This window comes from Oxyura jamaicensis, chromosome 15, assembly GCF_011077185.1.
Source record: "Oxyura jamaicensis isolate SHBP4307 breed ruddy duck chromosome 15, BPBGC_Ojam_1.0, whole genome shotgun sequence".
Taxonomy (NCBI): Eukaryota; Metazoa; Chordata; class Aves; order Anseriformes; family Anatidae; genus Oxyura; species Oxyura jamaicensis.
In genome coordinates this window covers 12525778-12549461 of record NC_048907.1, presented here as the reverse complement: position 1 = coordinate 12549461, position 23684 = coordinate 12525778, and the positions used below count along the sequence as shown (strand labels likewise).

General features: G+C 46.8%; 1 long non-coding RNA gene across 1 annotated transcript; it reads right to left on the bottom strand.

Moving 5' to 3' along the window:
* Nucleotides 1–395: 395 nt before the first annotated feature.
* Nucleotides 396–20024, bottom strand: LOC118174658. The gene is made up of 3 exons (XR_004754726.1): nucleotides 19759–20024; nucleotides 9161–9166; nucleotides 396–805 (listed from the first exon to the last, which is right to left on the bottom strand). It is a non-coding gene; the product is annotated as an uncharacterized LOC118174658 (long non-coding RNA).
* Between the last annotated feature and the right edge of the window lie 3660 nt (nucleotides 20025–23684).

Below are 23684 nucleotides of genomic sequence, written 5' to 3'. Positions count from 1 at the left end.
CCTGACCCCTGAGCCTGCTGGCCTCCCCTCTGCCACACGCAGCTTTGTGGTGCATGTTTTGCAGCTGGGCAGCTGGCACTTGTCCCTGTGTGGCAACTGATGGTCCTATTAACTGCCTGGCCACTGGTTCCCATCTTCTGGCAATGAGGATGTGACCCTTGGCTTTTTGTTGAGGCATTGTTGTGGCTCTGGCGGCACCAGGGAGCTGTGGATTGTCTCAGCCCTGTTTGCTAATTGTCAGAGAAACCTGCTGCATATCTGATGGCAAATGCTGCTGTGGGAGGGAGGAAGCTGGGGAGCTGCCTTTGAAGTGATGCACCATGAAATGGTTGGCTGCAGGCACCTCATTTTGCGGCATGCATCTTGTGCTTTTCATGTCACTTCCTATGTTTCTGGTTCACAAAAAAGAGTAGAGTCAGGCCAGGGAAGGGGACACAGCCATGGCAGTGTGCCAGGGAGCTGCCCGGTGCTCAGCCCAGCCCAGCTGTTTCGCCTTAGGCTCAGCAGCTTGCAAGGAGCTGCAGAGGTGACAGCTGTAGCAAAAGCCAGGACTGTGGTTGCTCCTCGGGCACAGCAGCTGGGGCTGGTGCAGGAAGAGAAATGTCTCCTTGTCGTAACACGCTGAGCTCATGGTATGGCAGTCTTGTAATTCTGGGGACGAGAGAGCTCACAGAACAAGGCACCACTATTCTTGCCTTACAAAACTGATGGTACTTTTGTATTCATTTGTTTCACTATTTATGCTTTCAGTTCAGATCAGTGATCCAGTGCTTGGTGCTACTTAGAGTATTGATTTGTCCAGAATCTCATCTGCCACTTTGCTGCAAGATATTGTAAAACTGTTGTGAAGCCTCAAAACTTCCGAAGTGGTATCAGAGCCTCGTGCTGTACTTCCTGAGGATCTCAGGGAGCACCTTTGAAAGGCCAGGGGAAGAGAAGACCACCAGAGCAGGCTTTTAGAGGGAAAATTAGAAATGATTTAGGAATTGAAGCACTGGAAGATGTGAAAAGTTGCTTTTGTGTGCTTGCCTCTGAGTGCTAACACTGAGCAGGTAGGATCAGGCTTAACTATGAGCTCTTAACCTGTGGTAAGATGGTACACGTTTTTTAAGACAAAAAGATGCAATATGAGTCAGCCTTTGAGGCCTTTGATGCTGTCCTATGCCCTGGCCATGTTGTACAGCAGCTGTACAGGCAGGGGATAATGGGAACAGCCCTGACGTGTGTCTCTTGAGATCCAACATGGAAAATGGAGGTTGCCAAAAAGAGAAAGAGACTTTTACAGCCTCTGTGCAGGGATTGACAGGAAGGAAGATCAGAGGGAGACAGCAGCGCTGGCTCTCAGAGGAGTTTTTCTCCACCCACGCAGGAATAGGAATGTGCCATAAGAAAAGGGTTTGCTGGCACTTCAGAGACAGCTTTAAATTTCTTGACCTATGTTTTCATTTGAATTAACCAAGCCAAGTTTCTTTGCTCTGCTCTGAGCTGCTGCGTGGTGTTGACCCTGATTTCCTGGGCTGGACACAATGTGCGTTTGGACTGCCAAAAAGCCCATTCATCTGTGACTGATGGACAGACAGAGCTGTCTGTCCTCCATCTCGTGGGACAAGGCACAGCAGCCAAATGCTTCCCCAAGCTCCAGTCAGAGCTCTCCAAGCATCACTATATGTTCTGGGACCAGCACTGAGCTCCAGCCCTTCCAAATGGTTGTTTCCAGAAGGAGATTTAGAGTTTTGAGCATGCAAGAAATGGCCTCTGTAGCTTGGATTACTTACAAAGTACAAATGATGCCTGAATGTTAATGCCCATTTCAATATGAATGTTATGGAGAGGATGATAAGTTTACTAAGCGCAGCAATGCTGCACCAAAGAAGAATTCAGCCTGGGGTGTTTTCTAGCAAATGCACTATCACCAGTCTCTGTTTATTCCCCTGAAACACTCAAGTTTCTGTTGACGCGTGAGCTGTGGGAGCCCCAGAAGAGAGGCAGGGAACAGGGAATAACAAAGGTATGTCTGTACATTGGAAAGGTAAATTGATCCCTCAGAAAAAAAAAAATCAGCCTGAGGGTTAGCAAGCCATCAGTAAATAAATACAACAGCAGGCTGTAGCTGAAGAGCATCCCAGGAAGACGAGAAGATAAGCATGGAAGGCTGCTGTCAGGGAAACCAGCAGGACTGAAGTCTCCAATGGTCTGGGACTAATTCAGCCTCTGTCTGTAACAGGCGAGAGCTGTAGTGGATACACTGGCTGGGGAAGAGAACGTTGATTTGCCTGGCAGAATGTACATTTTAATTGCTCATTTCCCCCCCCCCCCCTTTTTTTTTTTTCATGTGATTTGTTTGTGAATTATGTTTCCTGCATTTGTAATTAGAATGTATAGCAGATGGTGGAGGCTTTGTCTGAACTGATGTAGCCATTAAAATAACTCATGCTACCCACTGAGAGTTCACTAGGAAAGGGTGTGTTCTGCTGTGAAAATACCCTGGGAGATGCTCTAACAGAGACCCACTTTTTCAATAGTCAGATTTTTATGTTGTGGAAATCAGCATAGCTCCACTGAACTCAGCATCCAGGCTGTTGTATACCACCTGGAAATCTGTTCTTTGTGGCAAAACCATTTTGTCCATGCGTAGGTGACAGCTCCTCACATCCCCTGTGAGATGCCCACCTCTGTTTTCCCCCATATCCTGCTCTGAGAAGGCCCTGTTACAAAGCTCAGCTTTGAGAGCAAAACCTTTCAGAGCTGCAAGAGTTCAGTGAAGGGTGAAATCACTATGCCTCTCTCTGCATCAACCAGACATTTCCATTCATTGGCTTCCACCTTGGTGAGTGATGTGCAGTAAAAATGTTGTACTAGACAATGGTGAATCCTGATAATATTTTTGAAGAAGAGAGGAAAATCCCCAGCAATTTGCTTAAATATGTTTTAGACTTTTAGGCTTGTGTTCTTTTGCAGGGAACACTGCTGTTCCTGCTGGCTGCAACCAGGTGGGCTGGCCATGGGGCCCATGCTCCTCTTTCCTGCAGCACTGGGGTCACTCACTTGAACACCGCAGCTGCAGCTTGTGAACAATCACCTTTTCATTCTTTAATACATGACACTGAGCTCTTCCATTTGTAAACTCTATCTAAAAAGAATTAAAGAAATATATTTGCAAACATACACGTATATCATTTAAGACAACAAATAACTAGGAAAGATGAGACAGCAGTAATTCACTCTCATTTTTCCCTGATGTTTTTGAATGCCTCAACTTTTCCTCTTATGGTTTATGATGTTATCATGCTCCTGTCTAAACCACTAGCTTAAAATACATTCTATGGGGTTATTTTCTCCATAAAACACTGACAATAATAATTTCCCCTGTAAAACCTTCAGTTCCTTCTTGCACTGTAATTTTGGATCTGCCAAGCCATCCGCATATGTTTGATGGCTAGCAAATTGCAGGCTTGCAGGTGTCTGCTGTCCTTGCTTACCATGAGTGGTTGTCTTGCTCTGCCCTGATGCCTGACTCACTAAGCTGGCAGAGGTGGGCTCAAATCAGCAGTGTGGATGAGAGGACAGTGAGAGGCAGATTTAATGGATTGTTTCCTCTTGCTGTTGAGACTCAACTTGTTCTGTGTCTTAAGCACATTTGTGGTGACCTTGAAAACAGCCTTCCCAAAGCAGAGGAGCTTGCACGCATGCAGCCTGATCCCAATCATCTCTTTGCATGTCTGTTCAGCTGGTTCTAGATGCAGGCTTGTTCCCCCGGACTGGTGCTCCCAGCTCCTGCTCCCTGATATTGTGGGGCACACGGTGCCTTTGCATGGCTGTGTAGGCAGGGATGTCAACTGGGTGCTTCCCCACCTGCAGTTGTGCTGCAGCTACCTCTCATACTGCATCACAGACACATTGTTTAATGCAAGAGTATTTTTCTGGGTGCTGTCTCCTTCTGCTCATACAGTGAATGAGCACCTGATAATAGCTTGGTTGGCTGTCAGCAGCAGCTCCTCCATGTGGGTGAGACGGTTGCCTTCAGAGCACAGCTTCAGAGCTTCAGTGGGGAAAGAGAAGACCAGACCTCCCTATGGGACCCCACGTGCCATGCAAGCCACACGTGTGTTCATTGCAGCAGAGAGACCACCTTCAACACCTCATGTGTCTTGTTGAGGTGACAGCTTAATTTCTGGTTGTAGCCCTTCTTCTCTGCTCCAGGTGACTCCTCAGTCACCTCCCATGTCTTGTAATTTGTGCTTACCAAAAAGAGAGACTTCTTGAAGAAATAACTGTTGTCTGTTGTAAAATGTTTTTTCTTTTCCTTCCCTTACTTCTGGAAAAAATTCCCAGATTAACTCTGTCCTGGTCAGTTCTGAATCAAATGCTTTGTTCTCAGATCACATCTCTTGCCAACTCATTTTTAGCAAGGAGAAAAAAATAAAAAGGAGGCTACTGCCAAACTGCAAGCACATCCTTGCTGTACTTGACTCTGTATTTCTGTATAACACTATTTATTTTTCCTGTAGGTTGTTTGAGATCATTTAAGAGAAGGGCAAGGATAAATATATTTTTAGCTTTTTGGTTCTGTAAGTCACAGAATCACAGAATCACAGAATTTCTAGGTTGGAAGAGACCTCAAGATCATCAAGTCCAACCTCTGACCTAACACTAACAGTCCCCACTAAACCATATCCCTAAGCTCTACATCTAAACATCTTTTAAAGACCTCCAGGGATGGTGACTCCACCACTTCCCTGGGCAGCCCGTTCCAGTGTCTAACAATCTGTTCAGTAAAGAAGTTCTTCCTAACATCCAACCTAAAACTCCCCTGGCGCAACTTAAGCCCATTCCCCCTCGTCCTGTCACCAGGCATGTGGGAGAACAGACCAACCCCCACCTCACTACAGCCTCCCTTCAGGTACCTGTAGAGAGCAATAAGGTCACCCCTGAGCCTCCTTTTCTCCAGGCTGAACAAGCCCAGCTCCCTCAGCCGCTCCTCGTAAGACTTGTTCTCCAGGCCCCTCACCAGCTTCGTAGCCCTTCTCTGGACTCGCTCGAGCACCTCGATGTCCTTCTTGTAGCGAGGGGCCCAAAACTGAACGCACTACTCAAGGTGCGGCCTCACCAGAGCCGAGTACAGGGGGACGATCACTTCCCTGGACCTGCTGGCCACACTGTTTCTTATACAGGCCAGGATGCTGTTGGCCTTCTTGGCCACCTGAGCACATTGCTGGCTCATATTCGGCCGACTATCAACCATCACTCCCAGGTCCTTCTCTGCCTGGCAGCTCTCCAACCACACATCTCCCAGCCTGTAGCTCTGCTTGGGGTTATTGCGCCCCAGGTGCAGGACCCGGCACTTGGCCTTGTTGAACTTCATGCAGTTGACCTCAGCCCATCGGTCCAGCCTATCCAGATCCTCCTGCAGAGCCTTCCTACCCTCGAGCAGATCGACACACGCACCTAACTTGGTGTCATCTGCAAACTTACTGAGGGTGCACTCAATGCCCTCATCCAGATCATCAATGAAGATATTGAAGAGGACCGGCCCCAGCACCGAGCCCTGGGGAACGCCACTAGTGACCGGCCTCCAACTGGATTTGACTCCATTTACCACGACTCTTTGGGCCCGGCTATCCAGCCAGTTTCTAACCCAACGAAGCGTGCGCCAGTCCAAGCCAAGAGCAGCCAGTTTCCTGAGGAGAATGCTGTGGGGGATGGTGTCAAAAGCCTTGCTGAAGTCAAGGTAGACCACATCCACAGCCTTTCCCTCATCCACCCAGCGTGTCACTTTGTCATAGAAGGAGATCAGGTTCGTCAAGCAGGACCTGCCTTCCATAAACCCATGCTGACTGGGCCTGATCGCCTGCTTGCCCTGCAAGTGCTGCGTAATGACTCTCAAGATAATCTGCTCCATGAGCTTCCCTGGCACTGAGGTCAAACTGACAGGCCTGTTGTTTCCTGGGTCAGTCCTCCGGCCCTTCTTGTAGATGGGCGTCACATTTGCTAGCCGCCAGTCAACTGGGACCTCCCCCGATAGCCAGGACTGCCAATAAATGATGGTAAGCGGCTTGGCCAGCACCTCTGCCAGTTCTCTCAGTACCCTTGGGTGGATCCCATCCGGCCCCATCGACTTGTGCACATCCAAGTGCCGTACCAGGTCACCAACCATTTCTTCATGGATAGTGAGGGCCACATCTCTCTCCCCATCCCCTTCCACCAGCTCAGGGTACTGGGTTTCCAGAGAACAACCGGTATTGCCGCTAAAGACTGAGGCGAAGAAGGCATTAAGCACCTCCACCTTTTCCTCATCTCTTGTAACTAAGTTTCCCCCCGCATCCAGTAAAGGATGGAGATTCTCCTTAGTCCTCCTTTTTGTGTTGATGTATTTATAAAAACATTTTTTGTTATCTTTAACAGCAGTAGCCAGATTGAGCTCCAGATGAGCTTTGGCTTTTCTAATTTTGTCCCTGCACAGCCTCACTATATCCTTATAGTCCTCCCTAGTGGCCTGCCCACTTTTCCAAAGATTATAAACCCTCTTTTTTCTTCTAAGCTCAAGCCACAATTCTCTGTTCAGCCAGGCTGGTCTTCTTCCCCGCCAGCTCGTCTTTGGGCACGTGGGGACAGACCGTTCCTGCGCCATTAAGATTTCCCTCTTGAAGAGCGCCTAGCCTTCCTGGACTCCTCTGCCCTTCAGAACCGCCTCCCAAGGGACTCTACCAACCAGTGTCCTCAGCAGCACAAAGTCAGCCCTCCGAAAGTCCAATACAGTGGTTTTACTGGTCCCCTTCCTGGCCTTGCCAAGAATAGAGAACTCCACCATTTCATGGTCACTCTGCCCAAGACAGCTCCCGACAATCACATCCTCCACCAGTCCTTCTCTGTTTGTGAAGAGAAGGTCTAGGGGGCACCTCCCCTGGTAGGCTCACTAACCACCTGTGTCAGGAAGCTATCTTCCACGCTCTCCAGAAACCTCCTAGACTGCTTTCTCTGGGCTGTGTTGTGCTTCCAGGATATGTCAGGGAAGTTGAAGTCCCCCACGAGTACAAGCGCTGACAATTTCGCAACTTCTGTCAGCTGCCTGTAGAACTCCTCATCCGTCTCCTTGTCCTGGTTCGACAGTCTGTAACAGACCCCGACCAGGACGCTAGCCTTGTTGGCCCCGCTGATCCTAACCCAAAGGGACTCGACTTTGTCATGCCCAGCCTCGAGTTCTACAACATTGAAAGACTCTAATATAGAGAGCCACTCCACCACCCCTTCTGTGCTGCCTGTCCCTTCTGAAGAGTTTATAGCCAGGCATCGCAGCACTCCAGTCATGAGAGTGGTCCCACCACATCTCCGTGATGGCAACCAAGTCGTAGCCTGCCTGCTGCACGATGGCTTCCAGCTCCTCCTGTTTGTTACCCATGCTGCGTGCATTGGTGTAGATGCACTTCAGCTGGGCCACTGCCTTATCCCCCAGCCTTGCTATTGTTCCCCCTGGCACAGCTCCAACAACCCTTGCTTCAGCCCCATCCCCCTTCTTACCTAGTTTAAAGCCCTCTCAATGAGCCCTGCCAGCTCCTGGCCCAGGATCCGTTTTCCCCTAAAAGATAGGGACCCGTCTGCGGCCATCAGGCCGGGTGTCGAGTAAAGTGCCCCATGGTCGAAAAACCCAAGATTTCTGTGTTGGCACCAGCCCCTGAGCCACGTGTTTAACAGGTGGGCTTTTCGTGTCCTCGCTGTACCCCTCCCTGCCACCATAGGGATGGACGTAAACACCATCTGCACTCCTGCTCCATCCACTAACCGTCCCAGTCCCCTAAAGTCTCGTTTAATAGCCCTCAGGCTTCTCTCTTCAATGTCATCACTACCTGCCTGGACTATCAAAAGAGGATAATAGTCAGAGGGGCGAACCAGGTTGGGAAGCTTCCTGGCAAAGTCCCTGACCCTGGCCCCAGGGAGGCAGCAGACTTCCCTACGGGTAGGGTCAGGCCGACAAATAGGGCCCTCTGTTCCCCTGAGGAGAGAGTCTCCCACAACAATCACCCTTCTGTCTTTCTTGGTGGAGGCAGTCCTGAGGCGTGGAGTCGACCTCCTCGCCCTAGGCATCCTCCTGGGTACACTTGCTACCTCTTCCTCACCCACCGGTCTCTCAATCTCCAGGGCCTCAAACCTGTTGCGTAAAGGGCACCTGGGAAGGTGGGGCCGGAAGGGGAGGGCATCGCCTGCGATGTCGAGCAGGGACCTTTTTCCATTCCTCCTCAACTCCCAGATCCCCTCCCTCTGCCTGACGGCGACAGGACAGGGAGTCCACCCCCATCTGGGGTGTCTCACCCCGGTACCTCTCCTTGAGGCCCTGCAGGGAGTCGCTCCACCAGTCTATCTCCTGCTCACACTCCCTGATATCTCTCAACCTCTCCACCTCCTCCTTGAGCTCCGCCACCATGCGGACCAGGTCATCCACCTGCTCACACCTCACACACACAGTTTCTCTACCTCCCGCCGATGGCAGCAACAGGCTCAGACACTCCCTGCATCCGGTGGCCTGAACCGCTGCACTTTTTAACGGGTAGTCGGTCTGGGTGCGTACCGACTTCCTGGAGAGTGCACCGTGCCTAGTCCTAGCTTAATTTATATTTTGAACTTCCAGCCTACTTTGTGGAACATCTTTGGCTGATCATACTGCCTGTCCTTATCTTCCAAAGAGGTCTGTGAAGTGCACTACCTGTCAGGGAAGGTCAGGCACAATCAGGATTTATGTGGCCCTCTGGGTTTCAGAAGAAAAAGCATGGAAGCCAGTTGCTTGCATTTAGTAGTTGTCCAAAAGCTCGTTTTAGATTAAACCAGAGCAAGCAGCAGTTCATCTGCTGGGAGCAGTTCAGTTGTTTTCTCTGTATCTGAACCTGCAGCCTGCATGGTTTCCTGTGTGTAACGGCACCTTGCTAAAATGTGTTGATCTGCTGAGACAGCCAATGCCTTTTCCATCTGTTCCTAATTATCATTATGCCAACCTTTGTCTGTGTCCTTCTTCCTGGGTCCTGGATCCTGCTTCTCAGGTGCTCATCTCCTGTGGGGCCTGGGCAGCACTGGAGAGCCAGGCACCGCTACCCAGACTCATGGACACTTGTGCTTGTGAGGGACTTTGTGCCGTAGCGTGTCCAAATGACCAGGCACCCCTCACAGGAGCCACTCAGTGCTTGTGCCTACTGTAATGGGCTGTGTGGAGTGTGATTCGGGGATCTGTGTGTTACAGCTGCTGCTTTGTCCTTGTTTCACTTGAGTTCTACCCAAAGCATGGAATTGTTAGGCGTTTTGCCTCATTATGTCCCCAAAATCCAGACTAGAGTAGAGACATTGCCCGCTGCGCTGTCTGGGCCGACCTCTTGGTGACTCCTCACTGCCTGCTCCTTGCAGGGGCCTGCTAGGCCCCTCACTAGTTGTGGCCTTCTCATATTCACCACTTTTTTCTCTCTCCCTTCCTGTTTGTTTTCACAGCAAAAGATGGTAGTAACAGCAAACAGCCATTTAGATCACACACTTAAAAGTTTATTAGGCCATGTTCAACCTCAGTGTCTTTGTGGCCTTCACCAGGCCTCTGCCAGGCATGCGGGGCAGCTGCTGCCTTCATCCACTTGATCAATTCTATCTAAAGTTTAACTACATTTCCTAAACTCTCTGTCTCATTTTATTAGAACGCTTTCACTCTTAATGGTGTTTAGCAGTGGCTGCCATTGCGGTCACGCACCCAACCCAAGCCATGGGCCCAGCACGTTCCTCCTCACACACCAAGGTGTGACGTTAGCTGAGGAGACTCGTGGCAGTAGGGCTGTTTTTTGGAATGCCAATAGCGTTTGCATTTCATTTTTCTGCTGTGAACATTTATACTTGTCACTGTTCAACAAGCCTATAAGCAATGAAAAAATGTGAGCAAAGAGAAATAAAAGATCATATTGCAATTAGCCCATTATACATATAATGATGTAGCTGGAGAAGTTCCCAGCACAGTGCCTTTTTCAAAACCTAGTTATAGTAGCTGCATCCAAACCTGCACCATTCATGCTGCTGCCATAACACACAGCCGCAGGGTGATGTCAGGGCCTGGGACTGATCAGAGAGAAGGTGCTGTGTTATGGAGGAGATGAGGGAGAGCGAGGTGGGGAGCTCAGCAAAAACACGTGCTCCTTGGTCACACAGAGGCAGTGAAGGTTTATTGCACAGCAAATATTTTTTTAAAAATGCATTGTCATGACAACTGAGTAAAAGAATTCCATTTCCTCCCCTTGTTACAGCTGTTGTTAGGTGAAAATTGAATCATGGCATTCAATTTTCTGTTTAATTTTTGTTGGTGGTGTGGATGTGCTCAATTTCATGCCCAACCCTTGGTACAACTGCTGTAAACATGAATTCTCGGCATCTTATCTTTTCAGCTTTATTTGAAAAAACAAAAAAACCCACCACCACCAGCACCACCACCACCAACCAAAAAAAAAAAAAAAAAAAAAAAAAAAAAAAAAAAAAAACTTGTGAGGAAGTCTGTTCTGCTTTGCCTTTTAGTTTTTTTTTGTTTGTTTGTTTTGCTCTTCCCCCACTGGATTTGGTGGCATTGCCGTGACAGCAAAGTGAGCAGCTAGAGAAGTCAGGTACTTTATTTTGAGAACTGTAAATGAGCTTTTAGTGCAATAACTTGCATCACCATCTGAAAAACAGTGGTGCATCTGATTTGCCTGGGTTTTACACAGCAACCTGGGGCAACTTTGTCTATTTGTCTATCTGGGGTTGAACTGCACAGCCGGAGACTGGGAGAACAGTGTGTGTGTGTGCACATGCACTTGTGCCCATGTGCGTGTTACACGGCAGCTGCTAGCAGCCCCAGCACTTGTCCATCTCTCAGGCAGAGCAAAAGGCCTGGGAAGGGTTATTTTTATTTATTTATTTATTTATTTATAGCTTGCTCGGTACAGTGACCACATCAACAGACAAAAGCCCATCTAATGAGCTTTTTCTCAGTACTGACTTAATGCTGCAGGTACAAGCCAGGGAGGCTGGTTCAGAGCAGTGGGTGGCTCCATGGTTAGGTGTGTGATGCCCCAGATGCCTCCCCTCCGTGCCAGCGCACACCAGAGCACAGCAGTGGGGGCCAGCCAGGTACAGTGCTGGAAGCTCCCAGCATACTGCACGGCAAAGCCCTTGGCAGCACCGACACACAGCCATCGGCTGATAACAAATAAAATAGGACTGATGTCAAAACAGTAAGGAATAAGGCAAGAGAGGGTTAATGGCCAGGGAAAATCTGCATTTACTCAGCCCATAAATCCACAGCCAAGGCAGCAGCCTGGGGTAGCTGACTGCAGCATGGCTGGAGTGGGCCCATGGTATTTCTTCCCTGGGCTAGCCTGGGCTTCTTTGCCATTATCTTGGTAGCTACAGCAACCGACTGCCATCCTATTATCGTTGGAACAGCAGGACCTGCATATTAACGTGGCATATTTATTGTTATTGGAGCTGTACATTTAATTAGATGCCTTTGTACAGGGGTCACATCCTTGACCTATTTGCAGTCCCTCAATAAACAAGCCGGGTGCAGCAGCTCCACAGGGACCTGCCTTCCACAGGGTCAGAGCTGCAGGGCTGTTTCAAGCTAGGAAATATTTCTGGCAGCTGGTGAGAGCACCCTGCAGACAGCGGTGGAGCAGTCTGCTAAATGTAGTACTCAGGAGCATAAGAACAGTTGGAAAAATATCAGATTAAAGTTTTTCCAACCAAAAACAGAGCCACTGTTTAATAACCCCAAATTACCCTATCTCTCTATTAATGTAGCTGGCCTCATTTAATGTCTGTTCATGGTTGACCTCCAGATTCCCACAGCAATGTGTTCCCACATGTTGGTCCACCCACTTGGGCTTAGCAGTGGGAGTTGTCTTTGCCCAAGAGGCACCAGCTGATTCTGATGAGCAGGCACCCAAACATTGCCACCACCTCCTGGCTGTATGACACTGCAAGGTCTAATCTGTGTATTCTTATGGTGTCTCCACTGCTTCATGCTATGTAACGTGGATGAATGAATTAAACTGCAGTGTGAACCATAATCCCGATGTCCTGTACATCAGGAACAATACATTTCAATTTGCATGCACAATTGAAAGATATTCCTCAACTTAATTAAAATGAATTGTTTTTCCTTAAGATGAGCTATCTATCTACTGGTGGAAGAGGGAAAGGAGCCTTGTGTGGTACCAGCCTTAGGGTTTCTGATAAAGGATTTTCCCTGTTGTGTGGCAGCTGAGGCTTATTTATGGAAAACAATGAAGTTTTGAATCAAACGTTTAAATCTCAATAGCATGTCTAAAATATCTAATGAAATATCCTTCAGCTCCTTGCAGATGAAGGCAACGCTTGTCTGTGACAAAGCAGCCTTTCCTGCTCCCCTGTATTCAAGAAGTTTGAATCTGAAGGGCAGGCAAGTGATGGAAGCTACATGGGTTTGTGCCTGTGCTCGGTGGGGTGCTGAGACACGCGGCAGAGAAACTGGGCAGCAATTTAATCTTCTTTTCTGGTGGTAGAGGGGGATAGCGGTGACTGGTCAGAAATGAGATAAGCAGCTGGCAGGGCTTGCTGGTTCACTACCCTTTCATTTAGCCCAGCGTCCTCAGTACCTGCACCTGGCATCTCAGTGCAGGGGAAGACCAGAAGGCTGGGAGGGAGAAAGTGTGCAAGTACCTAGGGAAAGCTCCACTGGCATCAGTGGTATTTTTAGGGGTTGCATGGCTGAGAGAGAAAAACAAAACAAAGCAAAACAAAACCAAAAAAAAAAAAAAGAAAAAAAAAGAAAAAAAAAAGAAACAAAACACCAGCCAAACAAAAAAAAACTGTTTCCATACAGTCATTTGATGAACATGATGTGAAGGCCACATGGCAGGTCTGGAAATCCTGGCACAAAGTGCAACTCCTTTCCAAGATCCTGACATCAGATGCTGGGGCTCCCCATCGAAGCAGGGAACTGTCAGCGTCCCATCACACCTTGAGAGCCAGCATATGGCTAACAGCCAGCACTGGCTTGAGTGATGGATGCTTCAGGGCTGGTTTGGTCTACAACTGTCGCAAGCCTTTTTGAGTGATATGCATGGGCGCATCTGAGGATGAGGCTTGCTGGATTTACTCCTTCCACTGCAGAGGTTTGCTATAGAGGCACGGCCAATGTGCCGGCAATCCCTGTGAGGGGAACTGGCTCCGGCTTCACCTGGGCTGTGCAGAGCTCTCCCCACTGCTCCAGGCTCACGTGGACAGATGCACCAAGGTGCGTGCTTCAGGCAGCGGCTAAACTGTTCACCAGATTTATTAAAGCTCTCAAGAATGTGTTTGCACTGAGCACAATTTCTCCAAGCCGCAGAGAAATCAGGAGCTTTGTATGTCTGCTCAGCACCTTATATTGCAAGGCCTTAGAAAGGCAAGGAAAAATGAGGCAGAAAAGGGGTTTCATAGCCTGGGAAGATGATTGGATTACTTAAAGGGTATAGCATAAGCAGTAGATGCACAGAAGAGTTGTGACAGACACAGACATAGCAGCCTGCGAAAGCGGGTCTGTTGTCTGCACTGCCTGAGCTCCTGCCCTTGGAGCACACCCGAACCAGCAGCCTGGAGCTGGCAGCCTGCAGACAGCATGGCGCCTTAACTTTGGAGACACGTAGGATCCAACATCTATAATGGATTATGGGTGACTCCCAAGAAAGAGGTGACAGAAGCATAGCACATTAGAGCTTCGTGGCAGGGACTGCAGGTTGTGCTTCTTTCACTCTGCTGTATCTTGTGTGAATAATCTCCAGTGCTCTTTTCAGGCTGCAGCTCACCTTTGGTAACATCCCTCTGGGAGCACCCCTGTTAATGCTGCTCCTGTGTGTGAGATGCATCAGCGCTCCCAGCCTGTTACGATGGTCTGCTTTTCTTTCTTCTTTTTTTTCTTCTTTCTTCTTTCCTTTTTTTTTTTTTTTTTACTTATCTTTCTTCTTTGTTTTAAAAATAAAAATTAACTCGCTGTTCATCTTTTATTTCCTTTTCATGCTCTGAGCAGTGAGTAATTAGAAATGCATCACACTAGAGAAATTACAATATAATATTTCTACAGTTAAATCTGCATAAGTATAATATCTTTGAAAAATAACAAGCTGCTCTAAAGGCAATTAATTATCCCATTGGGACAGTTCTTATTCTGAAATAAAAGCTCACAGTTTTCTTTGCTCACTTTCATTTTGAGCATTTCTTTCATTTTAAGTACTGGTCACATACTCCAGCCCTCTCTGTGGCTGGAACATAAATAATAATATGTTTAAAACAGTGCAAAGTCTGTCTTGGAGCCTTTTACAGATATCATGAGAATATTAAGCAACTTTAAAATTAAGTCAAAGTGCATTTTGCAAATCTCCTTTGTTGGCTATATATCATTGCTGTTCATCAAGCCAGTTCAGCTTGTCATGTCTCATTTTCCTTGGCTATTTTCTTTTTTTTTTTATTATTATTATTATTTTATTTTTTTTTTGTGAGTTTCTGCTGCTTCTTCTGAGGAACATGACTCCATTTATCAAAATAAGCGTTTATTATCTGGGAAAGCATCATATCCTCTACCCATGCTAAAGTCATCATATTGAAGACAAGATTTCTACTTTAGGAGGAGGGTGGCACTGCTGTACATGGTGTGTGCCTGTAGTTGACGTCTGCACACAGCCCTGGAGAGTGAGGCTCTGGACTTGACAGCAACAAGCTTTGAATGCAGCAATGCATGACATATATTGCTTAAATCACAAGCTGACCTATACAGTTGTATGAAAGGAAAGATAAAGCAGTAAGTGTGTCACCTCACTACTGTCAACAGACTGCATGTGCTTCAGAGTCAGTTCATACCATGTGTAAACAAGCAACTCTCTCTGCTTGCTGCTCTTTCCCTAAGGAAATGCCTATAGGCGACATTCACAACAATTTCAGGGTTGGACACAAGTCAGAGCGCAGCTGGGTGTCCAGCACCACAGCACTCTGCATGTGAGCACAGCAGGCTGCAAGGCTGCAGGGCTGGCCTAGGAGCAGGAACACTGGGATGCCGGGGGCACCATGAGCTGCACATGGTGGCACCATGAGTTGGACGTGGTGGCACCATGAGCTGGACGTGGTGGCTGAGCAAGGAGGGGGCTTCAGGGCCAAGCCAAACCTTGCAGGACGCAGACTGACTCACACCAACCGCTTGACTTTTGTGCTGTTCCCAGTAACCAGTCAGAGGCCAGCCGCAGGCTGAGTAAATGCCACGATAACTCACCTAAATGGTTCCAGATTTAATGGTGTTAAAAAGCTGCAGTGTAATATTTGTGCCAGACCCAGGCTGCACCTAGCCCACGAGGCTGCATCTCTGCTTCAGCAGGAGCAAGTCCTGGGCAGCACCCAGTGCTATTCTGCATCCCCAGCAGAACCGCATTACCGTATGTTAAAGCAGGACAAGGTCCTCCATGCCATCTGCTGTCTATCAGCCCGCTTTTTATTTTTTATTTATTTTTTTCTCCTTATTCAAAATTAGCATGAGGTGGCCTGCTGGGGTTCTGTCAGGGGAGCGCAGACCGAGTGGGTCAGTGCCCTTGTGCTCAGCAGCCAGGGAGACTTCAGCCCTCCAGCAGGCTTTCTCTGGCAGGTAGCAGCTCTCTGGGTGACCCTGTGAGTTGTGGGCATCACTTACACTGCTTTTGCTTTAATGTACTTATGTTTGGCTTCCAGTATTTTGAGAAAGAGACTTTCATTTTACAGATCACAAACTTTGGGTAGGATATTAATATTTTTGTATCTTCTACGATGTAATAGAGAAATAAAAAAGGCTTTGTCACCATGCAGGTGAGTTTCCACCCGTGCACATGTGAGTGCTCAGAGAACCCCCTCTCCCCAGCAACCAAAGCCTATCATCAATTTTCACCTGTGTTTGTAGGAGCTTTTGCAGTCAAGGTGAATTACAAGGATTCTTGCTGAATCCTTGACAGATACAAATACTTGGTTATCCTTGGCTTTTCTGCTGAACCTAATCAAAGATATTGTTTATTAAAATCCTATTGTCTCTGCAGTGAGGAACAAGGACAAGCTTCTCTGTAGTGATTTAATACTTCCGACAGTTCAGTGTAGAGATTTATTATGGCCAGCTGAAAGTGCAAACATGCAATGCCCAAGTCATTACTTTTAATTTGCCACTTCTTTAAAAAATGTATACACAAGACTAAAACCCAGGTCCTTCTTTAAAGTTCAGTGTAATCTCTTGTCAGCCAGGGGAAGAAAACAAAGCATAAACCTGCGCCCTTCCCTTCCAAGCAAGGACATTAAGATTTAGTCCCTCATGCATTTAAAGGCAGACTACCATAGCCCTGCGACAGAGGTTTGCAGACTGGAAACTGATCTAAAGAAATAGAGTTAAATTATCCAGTTACACCCATGATCCTGTCTGAGAGGATCCGCCAGTGAGAAACACAGGGCTGCTTCACGCAGTGGGGCTCAAACCTCCAGGCTGGGTACATCAAGGCAGCTCTGCAGCCCCTGCGCCCCGTCTGGGTTACAGCAAGAGCCCTCTATGCAGGGACATGCACATTGACCTAATTAAACAAGTGATGTACATTTTTTTTTTCAAGTAGCTTTCAATGAGCTTTTCCTTCTGAAACAATTTTATTAAGGTGTCAGGGACTGTATCATAACAAATAAAGCACAAAGATAAATGAGAGAGCACAATTAACAAATGCAGTGAGTCAGCCCCCTGAGCTTTTGAACTGCTTATCAAATCATATGTAATCTTTATTCATAGTGTTAAAACTCTTACATTACAACAGTTGTAAGTCAATTAGGAAAATGGCTTTAACAGTTAAAGAAGATAAAGGCAACGTGTGCTTTTCCAGGCGATATGTTCTCAAGTGAACAGAGCTGTGCAGTAGCTTGTCTGCCAAGAACTGAGGTCCATGTCTCAAACGTGACCCAAAAGCAAAGCGGCTGCCTTTGCACCCCTGTGATTCGGGACCCCGAGTCCCATAGACCAATAGAAGAATACAGCATCTTTACCATGAGGTACCTGGCTTTCTGTGAAAGCCCATTAGCACTGGGGTGACATTGCCTTCCTGCCCTGCTCAGGGGGAGCCTAGGGAAGAGCATTTGGAGGCCAGCAGCACCATTTCTGCCCCTTGCTTCTCCCACGTCTCGCAGTGGTGCCCACCTTGGTCAGTGACACAAAAAACAGAGAGCCTGGTGGCCAGGGTCTGCCCAGGCATGCAGTAACTCTAAATTTATTTCTCTGTGGATTTTCACTGTAATGATAGTAGAGACATATAAAAATGATTCCACATTTGTAAGTGCAACAAGGAGCTATGATGTGATCTGGCAGAAACACTTTTCACGCTACCTGGTCCAGTGAATTTGTCTGCCATTTTCCTATGGTCTTCAATGGAGAAGCCAGTGTGGATCTGACGTCTCACAGAGAAACCCCTTCACCCTGTGAGCAGCCCAGCTATCAAGCTCCCAGCTCAGCACAAGGTGTCCACCATACCCAAAGGTGTTGGGACGCAAATCAACAAGCTAAGACAGTGTCCCTGCTCGCTCCACAGCACCATGCCTGCTCCCGTTCCACTGGAAGATGAATGAAGGAAGGCCCAGACCTGATCTGATCACTTCAATCATTGTGCCATAGGAGTCACTGACAGATTAGCAGAAGTCTGACTTTCAAGCAAGAGAAATTCTTTGGCAATCACCAGAAGCCTGTGATTGCTTTGGAAATCACTGAGGCAGATAACTGGTATTACAGGGCTGTGCAGAGAGCTCGTGCTTCTTAAACCATGGTTTAATTGGCTAATTCTGATGCAGCAATACAAATGGCTCATGTTGTGAGCCACTCTTAGCATCCGCTCTGTTTTTAGGCTTGTTATTGAGCTCTCTTTTTTCTGTACATCAAATGAAGCAAGGAGAGGAATATCATTTATAATCTGTACCATCAGAGCGTGGCAGGATCCTAGGCTGTGCCTCCACTGTACTCAGTGCCATGCACTCATGTGCCCATGGCCGCTTTTTCTCCAGCCTATTAAATCACAACAGTCGGACACTCAAACCGAGAACTTCCTATCCTTGATTTGATCTTAGTAGTCCTACTTATAACAGCTTCTTACTATGCAAAAGGAATTTTCTCTCTCATTGGCATTTTTCTGTCTCTAAAGTGTGCTTCTGACTGCTTTATCTCTCTGCTGGCAAACACACATAAGCCACAATGTTGAAAAAAATAAAAGGCTGACCAAATAATCAAGCATGTCTCGGCAGGTGCAAAGGCAGGGCAGCATTCACTTAAAACCACACCAAAGCCCACCCTGGCAGGAGTGCAGCAGCTCTGCAGGCCCAGGCCGTGCTGTGGGAAGGGGGACATTATAACCATGTCTTCTGATGTGTATTCAGAGTGCCCTCTTTTTGCCATTATTTAATTTGCACATAACTCTTACAGTGAGATACTTCTATTCCAGATTTCATATATAAGGTTATTCGATTTAACACAATCCCAAATTTATTTTCACTAGTGAGCCACATAGGCCTGGCTTCTTTATTCATGCCCAGCTACTAACACACACCACATACTCCAGGCCTTCTGCATAACCAGTAAAACTGACACAGCAGTAACCCCAAAGCCCATGTTTTCTCTGCATTCCTGCTGGTTCTTTTCCACAAAACAAATCATAGGCTTCTCTCAGGATATTTAGTTTGGCCCAGGCTTTCTGCTCCTAGACAGGCCCCATGTTGTTTTACACTGAGGTTCAGAAAAAAAGGCAGGACTAGATTATTTTGGTGGCCTCTGACAGCCATGCTTGTGCACTGTGCTATTAAAGAGAAGAGGTCTGTATCACACTGAACAGGAGGGACTGCAAAAGCCATCTGTTGAATGGTCCACATTGCGCTTCACATCCTGTAGGAGGTGAATCTGAAACCCAGCACTAAGGGCTGGGGGCTGCTACTAGGCCTCAAGGCAAGGAAATATGGGAATACAGTAACTTCAAGCCTCCTCAGCATGTGGAAGAGCTGAGGAACTTCTCTGTGGACAGCAAAATAGCAATGAGACAAGGGGGAAACAGCTTAGACAGACCTTCACAAGGGAATAGTTTGTGGGAGCATGATCCTGCTAGGTGTTGTGTTAAACATGGCTGCCAGATGGGCTCCCTGAGGGATTTCTTTAAATTTGATTAAGAAATACCAGGCCAAGAGTGGAGGATTATTGCTAATCTCAGCCTAGGAGCAACACTGGGCTTCAGGGACCCTCGGTATCTCTGCCAAACTGCATTGCTGCAACCATGTGGCGAGGAGCCCGAGGCATTGAGGGGCACCAGCGGCCGCAGAAAGCTGTTGGGCGAAGGCACGGCCTGCTTTAAGGGCCTGTGTCTCCTGCCATCCTTCTCAAGGCCGAGCAGCTGCCAGCTAGAAGACCTGAAATTGTACATGGCCTTTCAGGCAAAAGAAAAAAAGTCTAAAAAAAGAAAAAGTCTATTTTGCCTGGAAAGGTTGCTTTGAAAGCAGCTTGTGCTTGTGATCGCTTTTCTCCTGTATTTCTGCTGTGACCTTTTCACCATCCTTCCAGGAGCAACCTTGAAGTAAAAAAAAAAAAAAAAAAAAAAAGTAAAACCCAAACCCAAACCAGAAAGTTGTAAACAGTTATTTTCTTTCTTCTACCTTCAGAAAGTTTTTTTTCTTTTTCTATTTTTTTTTTTTTTTCAAATCTCACTGCAAAATGGTCAAAGCCATAGGCAGCAAACAGCTTTGCACAGGGGAAGCACAGTCAAAGAATCATAGAATCATAGGATACCCTGAGTTGGAAGGGACCCATAAGGATCATCAAGTCCAACTCCTGGCACCGCACAGGTCTACCCAGAATTTTAGACCATGTCACTAAGTGCACAGCCCAGTCGCTTCTTAAATTCAGACAGGCTCGGTGCAGTGACTACTTCCCTGGGGAGCCTGTTCCAGTGTGCAACCACCCTCTCTGTGAAGAACCTCCTCCAGATATCCAGCCTAAACCTCCCCTGCCTCAGCTTAACATTGTTCCCATGGGTCCTGTCACTGGTGATTACAGAGAATAGGTCACCTCCCTCACCACTTCCCCTCACGAGGAAGTTGTAGACTGTGATGAGGTCCCCCCTCAGCCTCCTCTTCTCCAGGCTGAACAGGCCCAGTGACCTCAGCCGCTCCTCATATGTCTTCCCCTCTAGGCCCTTCACCATCTTCGTCGCCCTCCTCTGGACCCTCTCCAACAGTTTCATGTCCTTTTTGTGCTGTGGTGCCCAGAACTGCACACAGTGCTTGAGGTGAGGCTGTACCAGTGCAGAGTAGAGAGGGATGATCACTTCCCTTGACCGACTAGCAATGCCATGATTGATGAACCCCAGGATACGGTTGGCCCTCCTGGCTGCCAGGGCACACTGCTGGCTCATATTCAACTTGCTGTCAACCACAGCCCCAGATCCCTGTCTGTGGGGATGCTCTCTAGCATCTCATCGCCCAGTCTGTACGTACAGCCAGGGTTGCCCTGTCCCAGGTGCAGGACCTGGCACTTACTTTTGTTAAACTTCATGAGGCTGGTGATCACCCAGCTCTCCAATCTGTCCAGATCTCTCTGCAAGGCCTTTCCACCCTCAGCCAAGTCTACAACTCCTCCAAGCTTGGTGTTGTTGGCAAATTTGCTCAAAACACCTTCTAGTCCTACAAACTAGTGTTGTCACAAAACCCAGAGACACAAAATACAGTGAAATCACCACCTCATTGCAAGAGACTTTCTGTTTGGTATTTAACGTGCTTTTAGCCTTATAATGAACTTCTTCAGCTAAGCTGTGTGCAATCAAGTTTAAAATACCACCACAGCAGCAGCATGGTGAGTGATACCGAAGTGACTGATCAAGCTGCTAAAACCAGACACATTCTGCTGCTGCTAAACTACAAAATTCAGCCAGGGGGAGGTTGTTTTATTTTTCCTTTCCTCTTCCCAGATTTTAAGCATGTTGATTGCAAAGACAGTGTAGGGAACACACACTTCTAGAAACCTGACCCCTGCTTTACGTTTTCTGAACATCCACAGCCTGTCGCAGCCCCAGTCTGTTATGTGCCCAAAGCTCTGGTGATGACACAGTCACTGGTATAGCTAATTTGGCTCCTAAATGTTTTCTTTGTGCATTGAAACAACATTTTTGAGCAGTTTCTTAAATGTCATTCCTTGCATTATACAGAGCAGGCAATAAACAATAAAATTATTCACCTTGAAGAAACCATCTGCTGTCATTAAGGACATCATCAGGTCTTTTTTGTTGCTTTGAATGGTCCTCTGGGATGCTGTAAGTGTCATTAAAACACTATGTTCTCCATTGTCTGTGTGCCAGACTCATTTTGCTTTAGAAATAAAAATGATGATTGGTAAAATAAGCACAAATTTCATTCTCTATTAGTTTCTATATTTCATTTATTTTGTAAATGTCTTTTAAAATGCTTGGTATTTGGAATTATTATTCGGAAGCTGTGTCAGAACTATTTATCCTGTGGTTGTGTGATGCTCCAAGCATGCTGCTCTGACCCATTTGCAGGCTCTGCAGAGCCTCGATGCTCGCTCTCTGCCAGCTCAGTGCCTCCCCACACATGCAATTTCTCAGCGCCAAGAGAGCTGACCCATGCAACGCACTGCGCAGAACAGCCTGTGATGCTGAACTGCAGCAAGGCATGGTTAAAGTTAACCCCAGGACCATCTGTCTCCATCTTTTCTCCTCTACTCAATCATGGACAGAGTGGACGTTGCCATTTGCAATGAAAATTCAACTCCCTTCTGCCTCCCCGCTCCTCCCATGCCTGCAATATATATTCTCCCTTCTTTTCTTGGGTCTGTTCCTTTATAACAATCACGTGCCTGACAATGGCAGCATGTCCCCGTGCACTGGGAGATCCATCATGTCCTAAAGAGGACTTGTCTCTTGTTCCCTGGGAGAGCAGCGCAGACAGAGGGCAAAGGTAGGCAGAGCTGGTCCCACTCCCCTCTGCTACAGCTCGGAGATTGCTGGCCTCTTCTGCCTGCCCACCCCTCACTCTTCTCCCAGCCTTTATGGTTTCTGTCACTGAGTTTAAAAGAAAAAGCTCAGCAATTCCCCCTAAAACTCCATCTTCACTTCACAGAAATAACTTGAGGCTCCAAACAGAAATGATAGAAAATTGCTCAAGAATACCCATCTCAAAACTGGCTCTTGCTATACAGGTCAACAGTTTAGGGGGTGATGAAAGTAACGCTCATCAACACTAAGGACTTGGCTGCAGCAGAAAGCTCACCTGGCACAGCGCTTGGCACGTGCAGGCTCAGAAGGTGCAGGTACTGCTGGCCTGGGGGAAGGATCTGAATAAAGATCAGTCTGAAAAAAGGTCAGGTAAAATGCTGTTTTATCAAGAGAACAAAGGTTGAGAGCTGCATTCGGAACAGGCTGGGAAAAGCAAAAATATTTTAAAAATAAAGCTCTCATGTTTTAAATGGTACATTGTCTGGGACATGTTAGTTCCTTCCTAATGAAAACCTGGAAGAGCAGATCATTGGGCAATAGTCTGTGCCTTGAAGGATTCAACCTTAGTTTCAAGGTTGTGAGGTTTATTTCTGGAAGCTAAATTTACTATAAAAAACTTCCCTAAACCCAGCTAATACAATGAAAATGCAATCAAATATTAAGAAAGAGCAATCACATTAGAGCCAACCCACCATTATTAATCTAGTTAAAACCAAAGGTAAGGTCTGTCAGCCTTAAAAAAAATATAATAAAAAAATTAGCTCTACTGTCTTTAATTGTTCTTTTCACCAAGTGATATGCTACAGAAATATAAAGAAAAATTTCAAGCCAAACCAAAGCTCCTCTTAACATGAAATGCAATAAAAACACAATCAGAGCAGCTCAGGGTTCTAGTGACATCATTTGTGCTGTTGCGGTTTCTGATGTCACAGCATCCTTTGGTGGGATTATTTCTCACGACTCATTCATTATTGTACCCATATTGCAGACTTCACGTTACAGTCAACAATAAAAAATACCCTTGGCAACTCCCATTACATTCTGAGGTTAAATTGCGTTCTTGCAAAGTGCTTATATTTACTATGAGTGATAATCATACATATGCATGAGACCTTAAGTGAGGGAGAATGTACTTAGGAGTTAGCACAGCGGGAGTTTTGCCTAGAAGAGATGTCAAAATCAGTTCACTTTTGTTATATATGAGTAATTTAATTTCCTTTACAGTGTTATTAGGGCAATAATGAAGTAACATTCTTTCGCGTAATTGAAGCAAATCCCAGCAAGACAAGAGGTTCCCATCTTGTCATGTCACATTCTTACCTACTATACAGCACACACAGACACATTCTTTGTGTTGAGTTAAATTATCCAGTTGAGTTTATTAACTTGTTGTGTCCCATGACCTTCAGTATATTTACTGTTGGATCTTTAAACTTCTTTCTTTAATTTACTTCCTCACAATCGACCTCATTTTTGTGTCAGACCAGAAATACTGGTGGCATTCAATCCTTTTTTGGGTCTCATTTTTCATCAGAAGCTTCTCTCGTTAAATCCCGAAATCCATTCTCCACTTCTGACACTCTTTAACAGATTATAAAACAGACAGCCAAGGAATCCCTCCACAGAAAGAGCCATGGGAGGCTGGCTCTCTCCTTTTCCCCACAG